At 36.9% G+C, this 21,325-nt stretch overlaps 1 protein-coding gene and 2 long non-coding RNA genes across 6 annotated transcripts in view; 1 reads left to right on the forward strand and 2 right to left on the reverse strand.

Annotated features, from left to right (window-relative positions):
- Positions 1-21,325, reverse strand: part of frmd5a (FERM domain containing 5a) — a 221,444-nt gene that overhangs the window by 166,307 nt on the left and 33,812 nt on the right. The window lies entirely within an intron of this gene.
- On the reverse strand, positions 8,650-17,868 carry LOC141378844 (uncharacterized). The gene is made up of 2 exons (XR_012394341.1): positions 15,893-17,868; positions 8,650-9,561 (listed from the first exon to the last, which is right to left on the reverse strand). It is a non-coding gene; the product is annotated as an uncharacterized lncRNA (long non-coding RNA).
- Positions 8,670-18,094, forward strand: LOC141378842 (uncharacterized). Of its 2 annotated transcripts, none has more exons than XR_012394339.1 (3): positions 8,670-12,589; positions 12,789-15,248; positions 15,915-17,318. It is a non-coding gene; the product is annotated as an uncharacterized lncRNA (long non-coding RNA). The 2 variants fall into 2 exon arrangements; XR_012394338.1 differs by having other exon boundaries at positions 10,034-12,284; positions 13,359-15,248; positions 15,915-18,094.

Consider the following 21,325-nt stretch of genomic DNA (forward strand, 5'->3'; position numbering starts at 1 on the left):
AGAGGGAAGCAGGTGACAGTGAGTCATACTTTCACTGCCAATCTCTCTGGCTGGTTTTAACAGAGCCCCACTGACCCCACCATATCCTCTTGCGGAATTTGTCAGAAGACAACAGCCGGACTGCACCTCACCTGTCTGTCCTGCCCTCAGGCATCCAGACCAAAAACAGCAGCTTAGCCTCCACAAATAGACCAAAAGAAGAGCTGCTGAGAGAAATGTTCTGCTTACACTGGATAGCTGGGCTTTAGCAAAAAATGTATGTAGTAAAGAAAAGCAGTATATACAGTACTCAGCATATATAAGTACACTACTCACAAATCTATCTTTTAAATTCACATTTTAATAGGAAGCTATACAATATTATTTGTGCATATACATTGGATTAGTCAGTACTTAAGCCAAATATGGAGCTATCTAACAAAATACCTTACAATAACGGTACAAAAACTAGTTCACCCAAATTTATGTTATAGAAAAATATTAAATTCAAATTTTAAAATGAAGAAAAATCAAGAGAAGAAGAAAAAGAAAAATTTAGTTGAAATTTTGTAGGTTGTCTTTTTTATTTTTTATTTTTTGCAATATTTAGCTTGAATTTAATTGTATTATCTTTCAATTTCTATATATGTTTGATGACTAAAATATTATTTTAATAAATATATCTGTTTAGTAAATCAGTTTTGTTTAAATGCACCAAAATGCATTGCCTATATTCAGAGAAATGGATAAAAATATTCATTTCCAAAATGGGGTAAACTCAGTTATGCTGAGCACTGTATAGACCATTTCAATGTGGGGATGTCGTTGGCCCATGAACATTTTCTGCTTGTTCTCAACTGTAACAAGAGGCAACTCAATCATAACTGAATGTTAAAACAGCTATCATATCATAAGATTATTTATCAATATGTGGCTCTTTTTGCATTCTTGGAAGCTATAGAAATCAAAAACAGGAAATGCGTTGGGACCATTGATTTTGTTTACATCCCTCAAAATGATCTATATACTGCATTTCATTTACATGTTGTTTTGTTACTTTGATTGGGTTTATTGTCCTCATTTACATGTAAGTCACTTTGGACAAGAGCATCTGCGAGATGATAAAAATTGACGTAAAAGTAATGTCCACATGAGTATTGGTTCTATACACTATTCTGCATTAAAGTGGTAAACAAGGACCTTTTTTTTGTTTAAAAATGTATTTTTTTATATATTGAACCTTTTGTGTGTGCAGCACAGCCTACACAGATACATTTATAGGTACATTCATTTCTATAGCCTTGAAATTGCACAATTTTGGAGGACAACACTGGATAGCATGTGGAGGAATATATTTCATTATGGATTAATATGGTTTGTTTCTTTCTACATTTATTTAGCTAATAATATGTTTATGTTATCCATTTAATTGATTATTCAAAGAGGGTGGCGCGGTGGTGTAGTGGTTAGAGCGTTGCTGGTTAAGCCTCAGCTAGACCAGTTGGCATTTCTCTGTGGAGTTTGCATGTTCTCCCCGTTTTCATGTTGGTTTCCTCTGGGTCCCTGGTTTCCCCTACAAGTCCAAAGACGTGGTATAGGTAAATTGGGTAAGCTAAATTGTCCATAGTGCTTAAGTGTGAATGAGAATGTATTGGTGTTTCCCAGTACTGGGTTGCAGCTGGAAGGGCATCCGCTGCGTAAATTATATCCTGGATAAGTTGGTGATTCATTCCGCTGTGGTGATCCCTGAATAATAAAGGGACTAAGCCGAACAGAAAATAAATGAATGAATGAATGATTAATCAAAGAAACAATCGACAGATTCATTGAAAATCAAATTAATTCTCAGTTTACAGCTTATTCAGGAATAATGTAAAATATTGTTTGTAAACTCCAATATGTAAAAAAAAAAAAAAAGATAAATTAATGTCAAATCTGGAGAAAAAGTGAAAAAATAATAACAATTTAGGTTTTTTGGAATGCTTTGGCAGGGTTGCAGCAAGATAATAAAAAAAAGTGACTTATATAAATAAGATTACAGAAATTAATTAAATGTGAATAACAGTATGACAGACACTGACCGTGAAAAAACAAACTCCCTTACTCAGCTTTTTCCAAGAATGAGTGAAAAAGTAAAGTTCTGAACATGCTGGCGCACATCCATTCTGTCCACCTGCATTGTGGGAAATGTATGCAGCTCATCTAAAAACAGATCAGGACTGTCATTAGGGCCTGACATCACATTAACAATAGGTATTGACCCAATATCCTGAAAGGAATGATCTACCTTTATGGAATTTTAATTTAGCACCACCTTGTGGATCACCGTTTAATGCTGTTTGTGAAGAAAAAGAGCTTGTCTGCTGTGCTGTGCCTTGTAGGGGACATAATGTACTAAAAGTACTCAATATTGCCGCCTCAAAGTTAGACATGATTTAAAATAGGAAGACTACTCAACATTGAAAACTGTATTGAGATACAGAGATTTTGCAATCTAAACTTATGAAATTCTAAAATAAAATATCAAGAGACGAAATATTATGTTTCATGCCCTGAAGGGTAATTGAAAAAGCAAAATAAAGAAACGTACAGTAGATATACAACGATTGTTCACTTGCATTACTATAATAGACAAAAGTGCAACACTCAATATGGCCACCACAGTGAAAGAAGTTCCAACCTCTAGTCAAAGGCAATCGTTAATCTTTCTAGAGCAGGGATGTCAAACACAGCCCTGAACAGTTTAGTTCCAACCCTAATTAAACACACCTGATCAAACTAATTGAGTCATTCAGGCTTATTTCAAACCGACAGGTAAGTGTGTTGGAGCAGTGTTGGAACTGTGCAGGGCTGCAGCCTTCCAGGAACTGAGTTTGACATCCCTATTCTAGAGGTTCTTTGGGGGAGGGTTCTTCACTGATTCAGTTGTTTGTTATGTCAGTTGTTGTTTGATAATTACTGTGTGCCTGATGTCACATCTAATATGTCACATCACAGCACATCACATATTGTTTCTGTCGAGTTTCGTCCACAGGTTTTTGCTCAGGATTCTGTCAGTGCTTTTCCTGTACTGGCCTTTTCTGTTTATTTTAAACAGGCAGAAGTGTTTGTCCCTTTCAGCTACAGAACTGAAGAACTTCTTGTGATGCAAAAATACAATTTAAACAAAATAATTAACATTTTTAAAAAAGAAAACTTTATAATCAGGAAACTAATCAGAAACGTATAGTTCAAAAAATTAATATCAGCCCTCTCCTAAACGAAGGAAAATCTAAAATGATGTATTATATATAAGATACAGTAAGTAAAGAGTACAGTAAACTAAAATGTTTTTTAAAGAAAATGCAGCACTGTCCATCCATTTAGCAGATCCAGCTGTGCAATATTATGTGTGTGTAGAGAACAGACTTACGAGCTCAAATAATGAGACAATATCTTATATTTCCTTTGTTTACGTATGCGTGTGACTGTTATACACTCAAGTCTTCTGCAGCACTGCATGTTTAGAAGCTGTGTGAAGATAAAACAATTTCAACTTTCACCCACAGCAGCACTCATTTGTTAAACACATACTGTCAGTTTCAGAAAAATGGACCAATTAGAAGAAGCGGCTGGACTAGTGTTGTCCACTTATGTTAACGTGTAGCAAGTTACATGACATCAGGAAAATAGAGGTGAACGCTGCTGTGTTGCATTTTCTGACAGAAAAATTAGTTCTTCGTAAATGTATTCTGTATTCGTCGAGGGCACTTGAATCGAACCGTGACCATCATACCGTGTCAGTTCGGGATGCAATGTATTGTTCATTTATATAGCACATTAATTGTGTAAGGCCATACACCCAAAGCACTTCACAATCATGAGGGAGGGTCTCTCCAGACCACCACAGTGTGCATTATCCACTTGGATGATGCGACGGCAGCCACAGGACAACGGCGCCAGTGATAGGTGGAGTGAAGAGACAGTGATAGAGCTGATTGGGAGGCCATGATCGTAAGGGCCGATTGAGGGGTTATACCCCAGCTCCTTACGAGAAGTGCCATGGGATTTTTAATGACCACAGAGAGTCAGGTGCTCAGTTTAAAGCCTTATCCGATAGACGGTTTCTGGGGTATTAGGACTCACACAGACCGCAGGTTGAGTGCCCCCCTGCTGGCCTCACTAACACCACTTCCAACAGCAACCTAGTTTTCCTATGTCTCCCATCCAGGTACTGGCTAGGCTCAGCCCTGCTTAGCTTCAGTGAGTAACTGGTCTTGGGCTGGAGGGTGAAATGGCTTTGGGATGTGTGGCATGTACCATTACAGCCCTTGTGCTTCACTATATGATGAACTATATGCAGCAACATGCGAGCTGATCAGTCTGTGCAGCTGCGGGCCACATTTATATATAATATAAATAACACATATGTATTATGTGGAGGGACGGAAACAATAATAGCCTTTTTTTCAGCCCATATTTTTGTCTTTTTTCTCTTTCAGATAAAAACTGAAAATTCCTTTTTAGACAGATCATTTTCAGTAAACAAAAATTCAGTGCTTCCTCAAACAAAATTAATCAGACTGGGATTTTTTTTTGCTGAATCCTACATTCATTCAGATAGGGCTTTGTTTTAAACAAACTGTCTGTAGGTGTTGCAAATATGGCCGCAGTCTACAGATTTTTCTTGAAAGAGACTTTGATGAAACATTTTGCACAAACAAGATGGCCGACTAGATTTCCAACTTTCTGAAATGTGCATTTCAATAGATTCTTTCTGATGAATAACCTTGATGTTTCATGAAGCTTGAACAGAAAGCCTGAGGTTGTCCATCATATTTGTTTGCACCCTGAATGAAGGGGCAGGAGAGGTGGGCTGTGGAAACTCACTCATTCTGCCCAGCAGTGCATTATTGAAAGTGCCATGCCGAGGCAATAGCTTTTTAGCCACTATTGAAACAATTCCCTGCAGACTGCCATTCTCCAGCCATATGGCACACCTCTGCTTCTGTTTAACACACAAATGCACATCTCATGAGCGATGCCATCTCTGGAAAGAGATGCGAGTGGCTTCATTCCCTGTTTCCTAGCACAGGACGCCTGAAGGGTTTTACCTCACTTATCAGGATTCTACTCTACTGAAAACCTTCTGTGGATTTCAGGGGGGTTCTGTGTGCTTTGAGACAAAGATCAAAACAATAACTACTAGCTTATTGATTGGTAGTTATTAATTTAAAGCAATAGTCTATTAAATGTATATGATTTTAAAAGAAAGGAAAATTGTGACATTTAGCCCATCATGGTGACCCATATATGGAATTTGTGCTCTGCATTTAACCCACCCAAGTCCACAAACAAAATATTAAACATTCAAATACTGTGAACACACTCCCGATGCAGTGGGCGGTCAATGCTGTGGTGTCTGGGGAACAGTTGGGGAATCGGTTCCTTACCCAAGAGACTCACCTCACCCGTGGTGGTGAGAGTGCTAATTATCCACTCCCAACACCAACAATCCCCAAATCAATTAATCAATTACCATTCCTCTAATTGTGTATTTTGACTGTTATGGGTTATAATGAGAGCAACCTTTTATGCTCCAGATCATTCTTATAAGCAGTATTTACACTTCCAGCCTTAATGTACACATCTGATCTTGTGACAATATCTATTTTTTGTAAATGTAATCATGCAGGACAAATACAAAAACAGGATTTTCTGAGTTGCCTGTGTTTAGAATCGTTGTTATTGTTTTGTGTGCTATCCTGGTTTTCTATTCCTATATATATATATATATATATATATATATATATATATATATATATATATATATATATATATATATATATATATACACACATACATACACACATACATACATACATACATATATACATATATATATATATATATATACATCATTTATATATATAAAACCTTTTCTTGAATTGTTGAATTTTCAGCAGTGAAAAAAACATTATGTTTCTTTGGTGCTCAAGAACATTTCTTATCATTGTTATCAATGTTATTCTTATTATTTTACCCTGCTGGATTAAACTTTCTTACCCATTTTACCCATATAGCCTTGGAACAGTTACAAATTAATATTTTTAAAAATTTCAATAAAAAATATATTATGTATGTATTAACAACACAATTGACCCTTCGTTAAGCCCGGTCTTCTTAGTTACTATTGCTACGCCTGTCAAGCTTTTGTGCCTGGCACGGCTTTTACAATGTGTATGCGTCAGTGTCAGACATTTTCAGGGATATAATGTCATTTTTGACGAACAGGTGAGATATCAGAGAAAGCCAGAAAAAAAAGGACTGGAGTATACATTACAGGGGTATATTCACCAAATAATAGGCAACCGATTAGCGAATAATTCAATCCTAATTGAAGCTATCTTAGCCTAGCCGCCTCATACGCTGACCATTCAACAGCTTAGTTCTTACTCAGCAGGAGAGGTGAAATTTCAAAATAATCTAATAATAACTAACTAAACCGTGATTTCTCTATTTTAGCCAAAAAGTCTGATAGATTAATTGTTATGCAACACAGAAAACACTGTTTAGATCTGTTTAGGGTAAGAGGTTTGTGAGTTATTGTCGTCATTCTATCACTGCATTTGTCAGGAATATCAAAACAAAACCAACTCCTCTCCTTTAGCGCCCCTCACAGAGCTTGATCCACGCTGGCATTTCTCCTTGAGGCTTTTAGGTTTTGAAAAAGGAAAAAATTGCACCATCCTGTCCAAGCTTTAGGGATACCGGGTGTCAGATTTGCACAATCCATATGCACTCGCTCGAAAACTTGACAGAGCCCCTGCACGTAGCTACAGTTGCAAAGCCACGATTGGTGGGTGGCAGTTTTTGCGTGTGGCTTAGCAAAGGGTCAATTATTTTTACAGTTTTTCTCAATTGCTTTGGGTCAATTCTTGATTGACATTTTTATTTTTTAAAACATTAAGATTATCTCTGAACAATTAGCGTGTTGTTCATTTTAGAGTGGCATTTCTTTTTGATTTAAGCAAATTGCAAATGCTTTGGCACATGTGTGCAATCAGTAAGCACAATTGTCTGTAGTTTGGACAAAAATGAATTGTCATGTGGCTTTTTGATCAAAACTGATGAGTCGATCCTCATTTAAACTGTCAAATTCTTCACAAATTCAATCATTTTTTTATTATGTAAGCAATCACACAATAAACAATTTTTTTTAGTTAGAAGTCATTTGTATACGCACATGTTTATACAACATATATATAATATGGACATTGTTTGTAATGTCTGCTAAATTAGTATACAACTTCTAGTTGTAATAAAATTTGCATTATCAATACATCAATCAAGTTTGTTTGGTGTATATATAATCAAGTGTATATATAATGCCCACAGCACAATCACTACATTCACATGTCCAGTAATATGCTCGTGGAAGAGCAATTTGCAAGATGTGTAATCGTTGACAAGGCCAACAAGAGCGACAGGATGTCCACCAAGAATATTTTTTTATGGATGAGTTTTTTGTGTATTTGTGGGAACATAGCAAAACTAAAAAATATATAAAACGTACTGTATAAAAACAAATGATCATTTATTGTTTTCTATTCCCTCTTTTCAACAAATATCAGATTTATTTTAAACCTTAATTTCCAGGGCTGACGCATGGTGAAGAAACAAATAATCACTTTAAACAGTGTGGCTCACAAGATGACAAATACACTTTATGTTTTGGTGGCCTTGACCAAAATACTAACATAATAACTCGGTTTTGAAGCATGAATCAAATATTTGAAAGAGTAACTACACTTTGCAGACATGCAATAAAGTTCTGAAGTTCCAGCAAACAGTTTTGAGATTTCCACTCATAGTTTAGAAAATGTTACGACCGTTTCAAAAAAATGTGCCAAAGCAATTCAGAAAAAAAAAAATAATAATAATAATTAATAAATATACTTATTTTTTTGGGAGGCCACAACACGTAAAAGAACAACACGCCATAAAAATCTTCAATTATCTGAATTTAATGTTAATATAAAAATTGCTTATGTCAAACTAGAACCACCAAGGCCCGAGACTTTGTGTATGTGCAAACAAATCTTGAATAAATACCAGTGGGAGAGTTTGCTTGCTGTAGATGGATGAGAATGCAGCCTAATAGCCACCATTATAAAGTATATGTCAGCACAGAAGGCGAAACATGAGAAAACAATTATGAGCTTATGAATTTTTCAATAAAAAATAAATTGTTTTTTGGCTTCAGAGGAGTATCAAAGGCCCTGGACTCCCTGCACCCCTACACCTCACGGGAGACACGAACACATATTAGGCTTATTACACACAAATTAACATTTTCACAACACATCATCTACCACCTCTAGGCCATGGCAGAACACACATATGCGCACCCCCACAAACACAGCCCTAAGCAAAAATCAGCACTCGCTGTACTTATTCATTCCTCAAGACTCCTTGTGCATTTTTCAGACAAGTTCTGTTCAAATTCTGTTAAAGCACTGCTTACCATTCAAATGTTCTTGCTCTCAGTTTGAGCAGTTCATTTGGTTGGGGTCTTTTGTGCACACACTGTGACAGCTCAGTGTGTTCTCCAGCACATTATCTCATCATCATTAGGGAAAGCAGTGCAGCGGATGAAATTAACGAAGAAACATAATCAGTGCATTTGGCTTTTTTTTTTTTTTTTTTTTGCTGGGCCCTTTAATTCTATTCTGTGCTGCTCAACTGTCATGTAGCTAGCCAGTTTACTAGAGAGGCATAGCCCTGTATCATCAACAAAGAATGAATGCAATTTTCATGAAAGTAAAGGTCCAATTAATGAATAAACACATGCATGGGTGTAATTCAGTTTAATGTAGCGCAAGTTGATAAAAGGATTGGGGGACATTACATTTTGTAAAAAAGCCACATGGTAGGTCAACTACTATACTGATCAGGTTTGGAAATACTTTGATTACTTTAGTTAATTTGTATTTATTGTTTTATACTTACTAATGTTTTATTACATACTACTACTTTTAAATGGATGGATGGATGGATGGATGGATGGATGGATGGATGGATGGATGGATGGATGGATGGATGGATGGATGGATGGATGGATGGATGGATGGATGGATGGGCAGGTGGAAGGATGGATAAATGGGTGGATAAATGGATGGATAAATGAATGGATGGATTACTAAAACTTTCTCAATTGAAGACTTCTATAGCACTATAGATGATACATATAGGGATTTTTAAAACTGGGAAGTGTGATGAAAGTTGGTTTAGAAACCATAATAGACTGCGGTTTATTACAAAATATGTTCTATTTTACTATGAAAAAATGCACAGTGTTCACAGGAAATTCAGTGTCTACAAGTGAGTTATTAATATTTCATTTATTGAGCCTTCTTTGTATTTTATTAGCAGTTATTAGCCCCTTTCACACATGCTGACCATTCTGGAAAATGACCTGCAATTTTCCAGAAAGGTCTGTATGTGTGAACAGGCCCTTTTTGAAAATACCGGTAGATTTGTACCGGTTATTTTCTGGAGAGAGAAGTTGTAATATTAGGGGTAATTTGCCGGAATGTTGTGCTGTGTGATCGCAGATGGAAGATTGCCAGAAAGAGCGCTTTCACATCTAGAACTTTAGCCAATCAGAACACTCTGACACATTCACATCCGCGCCATTTATGAAAATAAAAGCCTTTGAATATTTTTCCAGACACATTTAGCTGCTAGATGTTGGTCAGATAACGTTTCTGTGTTGCCTCTTAAAGCCAACTGTGTAAATAATTATCGATATGATGTTTATGATGAGCCGTTGTTTGTTTACCTTCAAGCTCTGCTTCATTCAGTTACGTGACGTGTCGCGCTTGCACATGAAATAGCTGGTGAGCATGTACGTACATCTCAACATGCAAAAGTGTTTCTCTATATTTTCATCGAAGTTGTTCACAATACTTCTCCATCCACATAGTTTGTAATGTAGTCAAATGTCTACAAATACAAGTGCTCAGTTTAGAGCTCATTTCTGGTTAATGATGTCAGAATTTACCATTATTTTGGAATGGATGAGTGAATGCTCTTTTCCAGAAAAATTCCATAACGTCCGTGCCTGTGTGAACAGCGCGTTTTTGAATTTACCAGTAAAGTTGTTCTTGAAATTTTCCGGAAATTTTCCGGATATTTACCGGTTTCGCTGTGTGAAAGAAGCTATTGTCCAGTACATTCCTCGATAGGCAAGTTTCCGTGGATTTAACAAATTAGACATTTAAAGCACTCTCCAAGCACATACCACTGTATGCAACATGAAAAAAAAATCAACACCAATATAGCGTAGTCCAGATATCACATTTGGCTGCTTCTTTATGATTTTTTATGATTCAGTCTTAATGATTAAAACTGCACCTGCAAATATATGTAGTGTATACTCTATGCCTTTCTTTTTATGGATGAAAGTGCAAAAAGCTTTCGAGCGTCCATCAACACAGGGTCCAGGCATTACAAACTCTTTCCTTAAATCTTGTCAGTCTACTGTCAACGACACAAACATATAAAAGCCATACCAGAGAGATACAGTCTGTTTTCCAGTTAGTTGGTTATTTTCTTCGATCAGTTTTACTGTTTACAGAGCCTGCGGCTTTCACAGAGACAGGTGTAATCTCTCAGGTCACCTATTGCAGTGATATCTGTCAGGTAGTAGGACAATTTATGCGTGGTATTTTAAAGAAGTCGCTTCCAGCACCTTTAATATCACCTTCTCCTACACACAACCACCCACAGCAACATGCATCGACAACACACACACACACACACACACACACACACGCGTATTTTCCCATGTCTTTAACAAAAAAAAAAAAAAAAAAAAAGGAGTACAAAGATAAAAGCATAACCTCTTGTGAACTACACACCAATTCCTAGAAATAAGCTTTAAATGACATCCAGAAGAAGTGATACACAAGGCACATCACTGCCACAGCAGAACCTTCAAAAGCTGAGTGTGAATCCCACACTCACAGCTTACAATAATACGTACAATAATACTATTATGTCAATTAAAACAAACAATATTTCAAAAATATAACACTTCTTTTGTAACTGACTTTTATTTAGGGAAACAATTGACATTAAGCCAGTGATTCTCAATTCCAGTCCTCCAGACCCCCTGCCTTGCAAATTTTCTATGTCTGTCCTAAGGGTCAGTTCACAGATCTCTCTCTTAACGAGCTGATGATCTGAATCAGGTGTGTTAAGTAAGAAAAACATGTGCAGGGCCAGAGGTCCATGATTGCTGCTAGAATTTAACGAGAATTATTTATTAAATTTCCCATTTATTGTATTTTATTAACATCTACCCCTAGCCCAGCCTTAAACTCAACTGTTACAGTAATGTAAAAATATGAATTATTGTTATACAGTGTTACAAAAATGGTGCTATATTGATGTGCGTATCCACAGCTGTATTCTATCTACACTTTACCCAGAGGTCCCAATGGCTGGAGCTGAGAACCACTGAATTAGGCAGAGGGAAAAAAGAAGTGGAAGCAGTGGAAGATGATGCAAAAGAGGCAGAAAAAGTAGCAGAAAAAGAAGAAGAGGCAAAATGGCAGAAGGTTGGGGAAGGTAGAAGAAGCAGAAAAAAAGAGAAACAGAAGAAGAGGTAAAATGAAAAATGGAAAAGAAAAAAAGGTAAATGAGGCAAAGCAAGAAAAAGAAGAGGCCAAAGAAGCAGAAAAAGAGGAGGCAGAGGTGGAATAAAAATAAGTTCTAACTCTTTAATTATGGCTGACAGAGTTAACAGGTACATTGGATCGGGAAAGACTCCAGTTTACCCAAATAGACAAGGTTTTCTTATTTTAAAAAATGGTCCCCTTTTATTTTCTTTCTACAAACTTTACTATGCCATTAGTGCATACTTTTACCATTAGATAGCACTGGTGGGTGGCTGGCTAGGGCAATGCATGTTTATTTATGCATGTTTAATTATTATTTTTATGACTGTTGGTTGTTTTTGTTGTTGTTGTTTTCTTTCTTTCTTTTTAATGGTCTAATTGTTAAAATTTAGGTTTTATGTTGATATAGTTTTTAAAAAGTGTATTTAAATGTGGATGTCTGCTAAAATTTCTAGTAGTAAAAATATTTAACCCAAAGAAGAGACAGAAGAAGTGAAAAAAGTAGGCATGGACGTGTCAGAGGAAGAGGGAGAAGAACAATTAGAATTGTCAGAAAAAGTAGCAGAAAAGAAGATGAGGTAAATGAGGTAGAAGAAGAGGCAAATCGGCAAAAGAGAAAAAAGAGGACATGGCAAAAAAGTAGTATAAGAGGAAGAGGCAAAAATGGCAGAAGAAGAGGCAGCAGAAGAAGAGGCAGAAGCAGCAGAAGACAGAAAGACAGACATAGCAGAAAAGTAGCAGAAGAGGCAGAGGCAAGTGGCAGAAAAAGAGGCAAATGAAGAAGAGACAGAAGCAGCAGAAGAGAAAAAAGGGACATGTCAGAAGAAATAGCAGAAGAGGAAGAGGCAAAAATGGCAGAGGAAGAGGCAGCAGAAGAAGAGGCAGAAGCAGCAGAAGACAGAAAGACAGAAATAGCAGAAAAGTAGCAGAAGAGGCAGAGGCAAGTGGCAGAAGAAGAGGCAGATGAAGAAGAGACAGAAGCAGCAGAAGAGAAAAAATGGGACATGGCAGAAGAAATAACAGAAGAGGAAGAGGCAAAAGTGGCAGAACAAAAGGCAGAAGCAGCAGAAGACAGAAAAGACGACATGGCAGAAGAAGTATCCGAAGAGGAAGAGGCAAAAGTGGCAGAAGAAAAGGAGGCAGAAGTAGCAGAAGAGAAAAAAGACACGAGGCAGAAGAAATAGCAGAAGAAGAAGCAAAAGTGACAAAAGAAGAGGCAGATAAAGAAGAGGCAGAAGCAGCAGACGAGAGAAAAGAGGACATGACAGAAGAAATTACAGAAGAGGAAGAGGCAAATGGCAAAAGAAGAGGCAAAAGCGGCAGACGAGAGAAAAGAGGACATGGCAGAAGAAATTGCACAAGAGAAAGAGTCACAAGTGACAGAAAAAGAGGCAGATGGAGAAGAGGCAGAAGCAGCAGAAGAGATAAAAGAGGACAAGGTAGAATAAATTGCAGAAGAGGAAGAGGCAAAAGTGGCAGAGGAAGAGGCAGAAGCAGCAGATGAGAGAAAATAGCACATGGCCCAAGAAATAGCAGAAAAGTAAGAAGCAAAAGTGGCTAAAGAAGAGGCAGAAGAAGAAGAGGCAGAAGAAGAAGAGGCAGAAGCAGCAGACAAGAGAAAAGAGGACATGGCAGAAGAAATTGCAGAAGAGGAAGAGGAAAATGGCAGAAGAAGGGGCAGAAGCAGCAGAAGAGAAAAAGAGGACATGGAAGAAGAAATTACAGAAGAGGAAGAGGCAAAAGTGGCAGGAGTATAAGAGACAGAAGCAGCGGAATAGAAATAGACAACAATGAATATGAATCGGCAGAAGAATCAGAGGCAAAACAAACAGCAGAGGAAGTGGAAAAAGTGACAGAGAAAGAGACAGAAAAAGAAGCAGGTAGAAGAAGCAGCAAAAGGAGGAGAGGCAGGGGAGGCAGCAAAAGAAAGAGGCAGAAGCGGACAAGAAAATGTAGTGGCAGAAAAGACTGATGAAGAAGCACCAAAAGAAGATAAGAAGAAGAAGAAGAAAAACATGCACCAAAAATAAGAATAAAAAGAAAATGTGGTAGAAGAAGAAAAGATAGAAGAAAATGAAAAGAGGCAGAAGAAGATTAGGCAGAAGTGATAAAAGAAGATGCTGAAGAAGTACTGTATCAGAAGAAATAGAAGAGGTAAAGCAGCAGAACAAGAGGTAAGTAAGTAAAGGTTTATTTATATACCACCTTTCACAGACATTGAGTCACAAAGTTCTTTACAATAAGAGAAAACAAGTACAAGAACACATGACAATAAAAGAAGCCTTGTTAAAACATAGTAAAACTGATTAAAAATACAAATACAAAAACACTAATACTGTTAATAAAAAGCTTGACCAAAAAGGTGTGTCTTTAAATGCTTTTTAAAAAGTTCAACTGATCCCAGATTTCAGAAGGCACGGTCACCTTTAGTCTTAAGACGAGTTCTGGGAATGGCTAAAAGGTCATTGCCAAAAGACCTCAGAGACCGGCTGCATAAGTGACTACTTAAAAGATCTTGAATATAGGGGTGTTTGACCATGCAGAGCTCTATCTGTAATGACCAGAATCTTAAAATTTACCCTAAAACTGATAGGGAGCCAGTGAAGTGCCTTAAGCACAGGTGTAATGTGTGACCTCCTACTGGTGCTGGTTAAAAGCCTCGCAGCTGCATTCTACACAACTTGCAATTGCTTAATAGAGGATTTGTTTAGGTAGCAGCAGCAGAAGCAGCAAAAAAGGAATAAGCAGGAAAAAGATAAAGAAAAAATATAGAAAACAGAAGACCTTCAAAAACATCCCAAACTGTATTTTTGTACCAACACTGTATATTGGTGCAGAGTTCAGTCATTTATATGAACAAAATATATTTCTTTTTTCAAACAATAGGTCTAGAGTAGAAACACATCACAAAGAACAACAGTGGAAATCTGTGTCAGTATTTGACTGACATGAGCTGATCCCGCCCTCTTCTATGTGTTTACAGTATGATGATCTCTTTTAAGCCCTCATCAGATACAGCAGAGAAACACAGGGCTCTGTCACTCCTTTCAGCAGATGAAAGAAAAAAAGATGCACTGTCAAGAGAACAAACACTATACCCTCAACAGCACAGAACTCTTCCTCTATTTCCCCTTCGCAATAGCACTCATTTCTACTGCACCCATCCTGTGAACACTGCAGGAGATGAAGCTCTCTCCCTCTCTCTATCACTGCTGATAAACCATAATAAAAGAAGCCTTCACTGCATTCATTTTATGGCTTATAGAAAGTGCCACAAAAAATAAAAATATACTTCACTTGCTGGTAAATTTCCCAAACAATTTCAAAGAAACACAGATAAATAAAATGCTTGGTTTTAAAGTACAAGTGCAATACACGTTTTATTAAAACTAAAAAGTTTATTTATTTTTTTAAGTAACACACGCCAGCAGACACACAACATCATAAGAAATTAATAGTAGATTAGATTTAGGTCCCAGCATCTAAGGACAAAGTTATTTTGATGTCTAATAACGACGTCAAATGATGTTGATACTTGGTTGATTTTAGGTTGTGTTGGAAAGTGACCAAAACCCAACGTCAAGCCAACATCTTAAACCTATAGCCCCTTTCACACAGTGATACCGGTAAATATCCGGAAAATTTACGGAACGACTTTACCGGTATATTCAAAAAAGCGCTGTTCACACAGGCGAGGACGTTACGGAATTTTTCCGGAAAAGAGCATTCACACATCCATTCCAAAATACCGGTAAATTCTGACATCATTCACCACAAATAAGCTTTAAACGGCTGCGCTTGTATTTGTAAACATTTGACTAAATTACAAACTCTGTAGATGATCAATATTGTAAACAACTTTCGCAGGATCACTTTCGCATTTCGAAATGTTCATAATATGTGCGTGTGCAGGCGCTCACAGGCTGTTTCATGGGCACACGCAAAGCTTGAAGGTAAACAAACAACGGCTTATCATAAGCATCTCATCGATGATCATTTACACAGTTGGCATTAAGAAGAACATATAAACGTTCTCTGACTAACTTCTAGCAGCTAAATGTGTCTGGGAAAATATTCAAAGGCTTTTATTCTCATAAACCGCGCGGACGTAAATGCGTCTGACTGTTCTGATTGGCTAAAGCAGACGTCTTACGTCAGTACGTTCTAGACGTGCACACGCTTATTCCGGAAATCTTCCTTCTGCGTTCACACAGCGCAGCATTCCGGCAAATTGCCGGTAATGTTACAACTTCTCTTTCCGGAAAATAGCCAGAACGAATTTACCGGTATTTTTGACATTTATTCATCAGGTATGGCAACCAAAATCCAACATCTGATAGACATCATAGTGGTAACGTCCACACAATGCCAAGCTGTAACATCATTAGATGTTGATATTTGGTTGATTTTAGGTTGTGTTGAAAAGTAACCAAAATGCAATTTCTGTCTGACATTGTGATTTCCAATCAAAATGCAGCATTCCACGACATGTCAATCTGATGTCATGTTGACGTCCTGTGCCTGCTGGGACATGTTTGTAAATGTGAAGTTTACAAAAGGAAAGGAAAGACAAAAGTAGAAAGGGAAAATTAAAAAGAAAGGAAAGAAAAAAAAAAGCCAAGATAAAATAGAAAAATCAAGCAAACAATACTAAATAAGAAAAGAAAAGAAAAACTGTAGGCAAACTTTTTTCTTTAGGTTTCTATTGACATCAGATTCCTGTACAATTTTCCCCACGGATGACATTCAGCCATACTGATCATAAAAGAGGAGTACTGTACTGCACATCCGCTGACCCACACCATAGAATGGACAATGACACTTAATGACTGTCTATTCACCTTCATGTGTCAGCAGTTCCTCTCACCTGAAATATAATATTTCATAAGAGCAGAGATAAGCAATGTTCTCTTAGGGACACATCACCTCCATGTGTTAATGATAAAAATAAAAATAAAAACAGGATTTTTGAAACCCTTTCTTTTAGGAAAAAGGAGATTTGACTATCTGCAAATCAATTTCTTTGACTAAATATGGGCTATATTTGTATTCTATATTTGTATAAATTTGGAGAGAGAACTGAAATTTTAAAAATGCTTGATTTATAATGTAAATAATTCATATAAAAAATTACTTTATATTGCATTATACATGTCCAAGTAAGAATGCTAATAATCTAAAAAAAAATCTGATTTGTAGTCATAAATGATTATGTAATGGTAAGTAATTATAACTACTGTAGCAAATGGAGCTGCCTCGGCTAATCAGGCTGATAAATGAACAAACTGACATAATTTTCTTTCAAAAAGTCACATCACATGATTAGAGATTAAACTGGGCTCAGTGACCATTACATTACTTCGTTTCCTAAAAATCACACCGCATCAATTAAAAACAAAACAGTTTAAAAACATTACATGTGAACCAAACAAAGAGTATGTTAAAGTTTTACTCACTCATTATCCATGCAATTTCTACTAATCCCATTTCTGAGATTCAGATCAACTGATGAATTTGACAATACTGCAAAAAATATTGCAAGGTTTCCATCAGTAGCACACCAGAACAGCAAGAGAATCCCACCAGTTCTACATAGCTTTTAATTTTAATGTTTTTTTTTACTTGAACACTAACTGTGACACTACTTTAGAAAAAAGCTGAAGAATAAAAGGAATCTCAGGAGTGAAGAGAGAACATGAACAGTGAGATAAATGAGGGAGCCAATGCAACAGAGGGCCAATCATTGACGGAAGAATCCAGCAGAGACAGGAACCAACCTCTAAAAGAACACCGAGAGGTAAAACACATACTGTAGACAGAGAGAGAGAGAGAGAGATGCAACCACATCCAGTCTCTGCAGCAAATACAGTAAGAGCCTTAAACACTGCTGTTTCCGGAAGCAACTCAGGTGAACATAGTTCCACCATTTGCATCTTATTAGTGTCATATGTAAAGAATCTAACTAAGGATCTGAGAATCCTAATAGCAAATTTATGTGTGTGCTACTTAAAGAAAGCAACCATTCATTCGTGTTGTCGTGTTTTATTTTCATTTGATTATATTCACTAATTCTTCATTTAATTATTTCATTTAATCATATGATCTTTAGTCATTTATAATTAGCTTTTTATCATTTGACTCATTAATACTTAATGATTTGATTATTATTGCTGATTATTATTTGTCATTTGATTATGTTTTATATTTTATTATTACTATTTTCCTATAATTATTGCTTTATTATTATTATTACTATTATTTCATATTGTTTTGATCTTATGAATGTGTAGATTCAAGCAGCATTTTTTAAGAGAACTAGAGAATGTCTCCATTTCAAGGTCTGTATGGACAATGTTGTGACACAATAATTTTTCATTGCTGTTGCTTGTGGTATAATAACACTTGCTGGATTTATTCTGGTCAGACACAACTTTACTCAATAAACTCTGCTCTTTCTTTATCATGATTACTTCGTATCCTGCTTCTGCTCCTTTCTGGCCTTCTCAGTCAACTCCTATATTGTTTGGAGATTGGAGTTTGTTAATTCAGGTGAATATTGGCTAGCAAGTTTGGGTAATGGGTGGCTCCGCTGGCTTGTTGTCTGGATACCCAGAGAAACAGACATTTTCTGACAGGATCTGGCATCCAGGGGTAGATCTTATTTATCTGGCGTGAAGAGTGTGATCTAACATATTGTACACTAAAACCATATCATTCATTCATTTTCTTTGTCAGTTTAGTCCCTTTATTATTTCGGGGTAGCTACAGTGGAAAGAACAGCCAACTTATCCAGCACATGTTTTACGTAACGGATGCCCTTCCAGCTGCAACCCATCACTGGGAAACATCCACACACACATACACACTCATACATTCTGGACAATTTACTACCCAATTCACCTGTACCACATGTCTTTGGACTGTGGGGGGAAACCGGACCACCCGGAGGAAACCCACGCGAACGCAGAGAGAACACAGAAACGCCAACTGACCCAGCTGAGACTAGAACCAGCTACCTTCTTGCTGTGAGGTGACAGCACTACCTACTGCGCCACAGCTTTACCTAAACTATATCAACATCTTTAAATAAAATGCAACATACACTCAAACAAGTATTTTTTTTTTACTTATTCAAACTACTTCATTAAAATGATCTAAAACAACAAAATTCTTGAGATTTTATTTAGACAACTTAAGTTTTTTTATTTTAAAGTGTTAAAGTGTTAATGTTAAAGTGTTAACTTAATTGATTTGTGTTGGGACAACATGAATGAATTGTGTGGGACTCAGCTAATGTTACAGTGTACAACATTTGTACATTGTAAAAAATGCTGAGTTCCACACAATAGATTTTTGTAGGGTCAGCATGAAAGAATTAATTTAACTTATTACATTTTACTTATTTAAGTGAACTGAACAAAAAAAATAAGCTGCCTTAAAAAACTCAAGAATTGTGTTGTTTTAAACAAGTTGTTTGCACTTTGTTTGCACAAGTAAGTTAACTTAATTCCTTTATGTTGTCATAACACAAATCAATTGTATGGAACCCAGCATTTTTTACAGTGTAAGGCAGGGGTGTCCAAACTTGATCCTGGAGGGCTGCGGTCTTGCATACTTTAGCTTCAACTTTCTTCCACAGACCTGCCTGGAAGTTATACCTAGAAAGGGCTTATTTAGCTGGTTCAGGTGTGAATAAAGTTAAATATTGAACTAATTTCAAGAGGAGCATGTGTTTATGATTGACCCAGCTGGCCTGCATTACCCAATCATGATCTTCCAATCAAAGGATTTTTCTACAACTATCTTTGCCTGGAAGAAGCCCCCCTCCTCCCCTTCTGCCACCTTTTTCCAGAATGGGTGGCACAGTGGCCCAGTGACTAGCACTGTTGCCTCACAGCAAGAATACCAATAGCGTCGGATCCTCGCTGGGCTGGAGTTTGCATGTTCTCCCCATGTCCATGTGTGTTTATTATAGTATATTATAGATAAAAATAAGCCTAAATCTTTTTTTCTAATGTCTTACTCTGAGGAGATTCACCTTAAGCCTGGTTTATGCTTCTGCATCAAGTGACCAGCGTGACCCATGGCTCATGCAACGTGCGTAGCTGTGCATTTATACTTCTGTGTGCCTTTTCTGTTGCTCTGTGTCAAGTTTCTTCGCTGTTGTTTTGTTTTTTCTAAATGCTTCCTTAATGTACAAATGGTTCAAACTTGCTCATTTTGAGGCGGGAACCGGCAGACGTGCATCAACTTTAACCATGAGGTAACCATTTGTTTTGTAAACACAAAACAAAACTTTACATCCGGAGCTCCTTCACAGGACTCCACACATGTAAACAATCACTTCATCGGGCTTGCCCAGCTCTCGGTCCCGCCCCACAACAGTACGCCCTACCAAGCTGACCAATCACAGAGCCTGCGCTACACATTGCTGCATGACGCAGAGCATGCGCTACGCTTGACGCAGAATTATAAATCAGCCTTTAGCCTCAGCAGCGGGAGAGTTTAAAGGTGGACCTGAGCTCAATCTCCACTCGTCCTGCGAAAGAGGAGGAGCCCTGAGCTCAAGGGATAGTCGGGCCCAGGGCTCCTCTTCTTTCTCTCCCGGTACAGCATAGCAAAAAAGCTATGTATAAATCACGAGTTAAGTGTGAATTCTTGGGGTTGGAACTAAAATATGCAGAACACAGGCCCTATAGGACCGAGTTTGGGCACCCCTGGTGTAAGGATGTCAAATAAGATCATGAAGAATATGAACTTTTTAGCTACAAACAAACAGCAAATTTCTTAATAGAATAATAGGTTACCAGCTCATAGGGACAATTTCACCAAACTAAAGTGTTCCTAAAGTTCTTTCTAAATCTCAAAAAATGGATTGACACAAAGATGCTGCGTTAAAACTGCATTCAATTCTTTTTTTATTGTAGCTGGGAAAGGGGAATAAGCTCGGAATTAAATTCTTTGACATGGCTTGTTGGCCATATTTATGTGCTTGAGCAGCATCTTTAACACCTTATGAGGTGCTGAGAGCCAGAGGGGGTGTTTAAAGCGGACACGAGCCGCTCCTGTGAGGAGTGAAATTAACCGGTACTGATTGTGCATGCAAAAAGCAGGGTGAGCAGAACTTGACTTTTCAAGACAACAAAGGTAGATGATTATCTCCAGCTTCTCATCTGAAGTAGCACACATACAGCTGGAGGCCTGTGTCTCAGATTTTCAGATGCTTGACAATCTCTCTATAGAGCAACAGAACCGCACAGAGCAATATTGGACAGTATCAATAACGCTTAAAGTTTTTGTATAGTAAATCCTAAATTTTATATTTTTTCAGTTTTCCTAAACATTTGCATGTTTAACTGTTTAAAAAATACAAAATTAAAGGTGCAGGAGGTGATTGTCTTCAGAAACATTTTTCGTTGTGCTGGTTAAAAGTCTTTTAACATTTCAGTAGCAATGATTAAAGTAGATGATCTAAATGTATATATATATATATATATATACATATATATATATATATATATATATATATATATATATATATATATATATATATATATATATATATATATATATATATATATATATATATATATATATATATATTCTGGTTAAGACATAAGACAACAACATGTTCATCCAATTAAACATTATTGGGCCCACAATTCCCATAATTCTACATC

This window comes from Danio rerio, chromosome 18, assembly GCF_049306965.1.
Source record: "Danio rerio strain Tuebingen ecotype United States chromosome 18, GRCz12tu, whole genome shotgun sequence".
Lineage (NCBI taxonomy): Eukaryota > Metazoa > Chordata > Actinopteri > Cypriniformes > Danionidae > Danio > Danio rerio.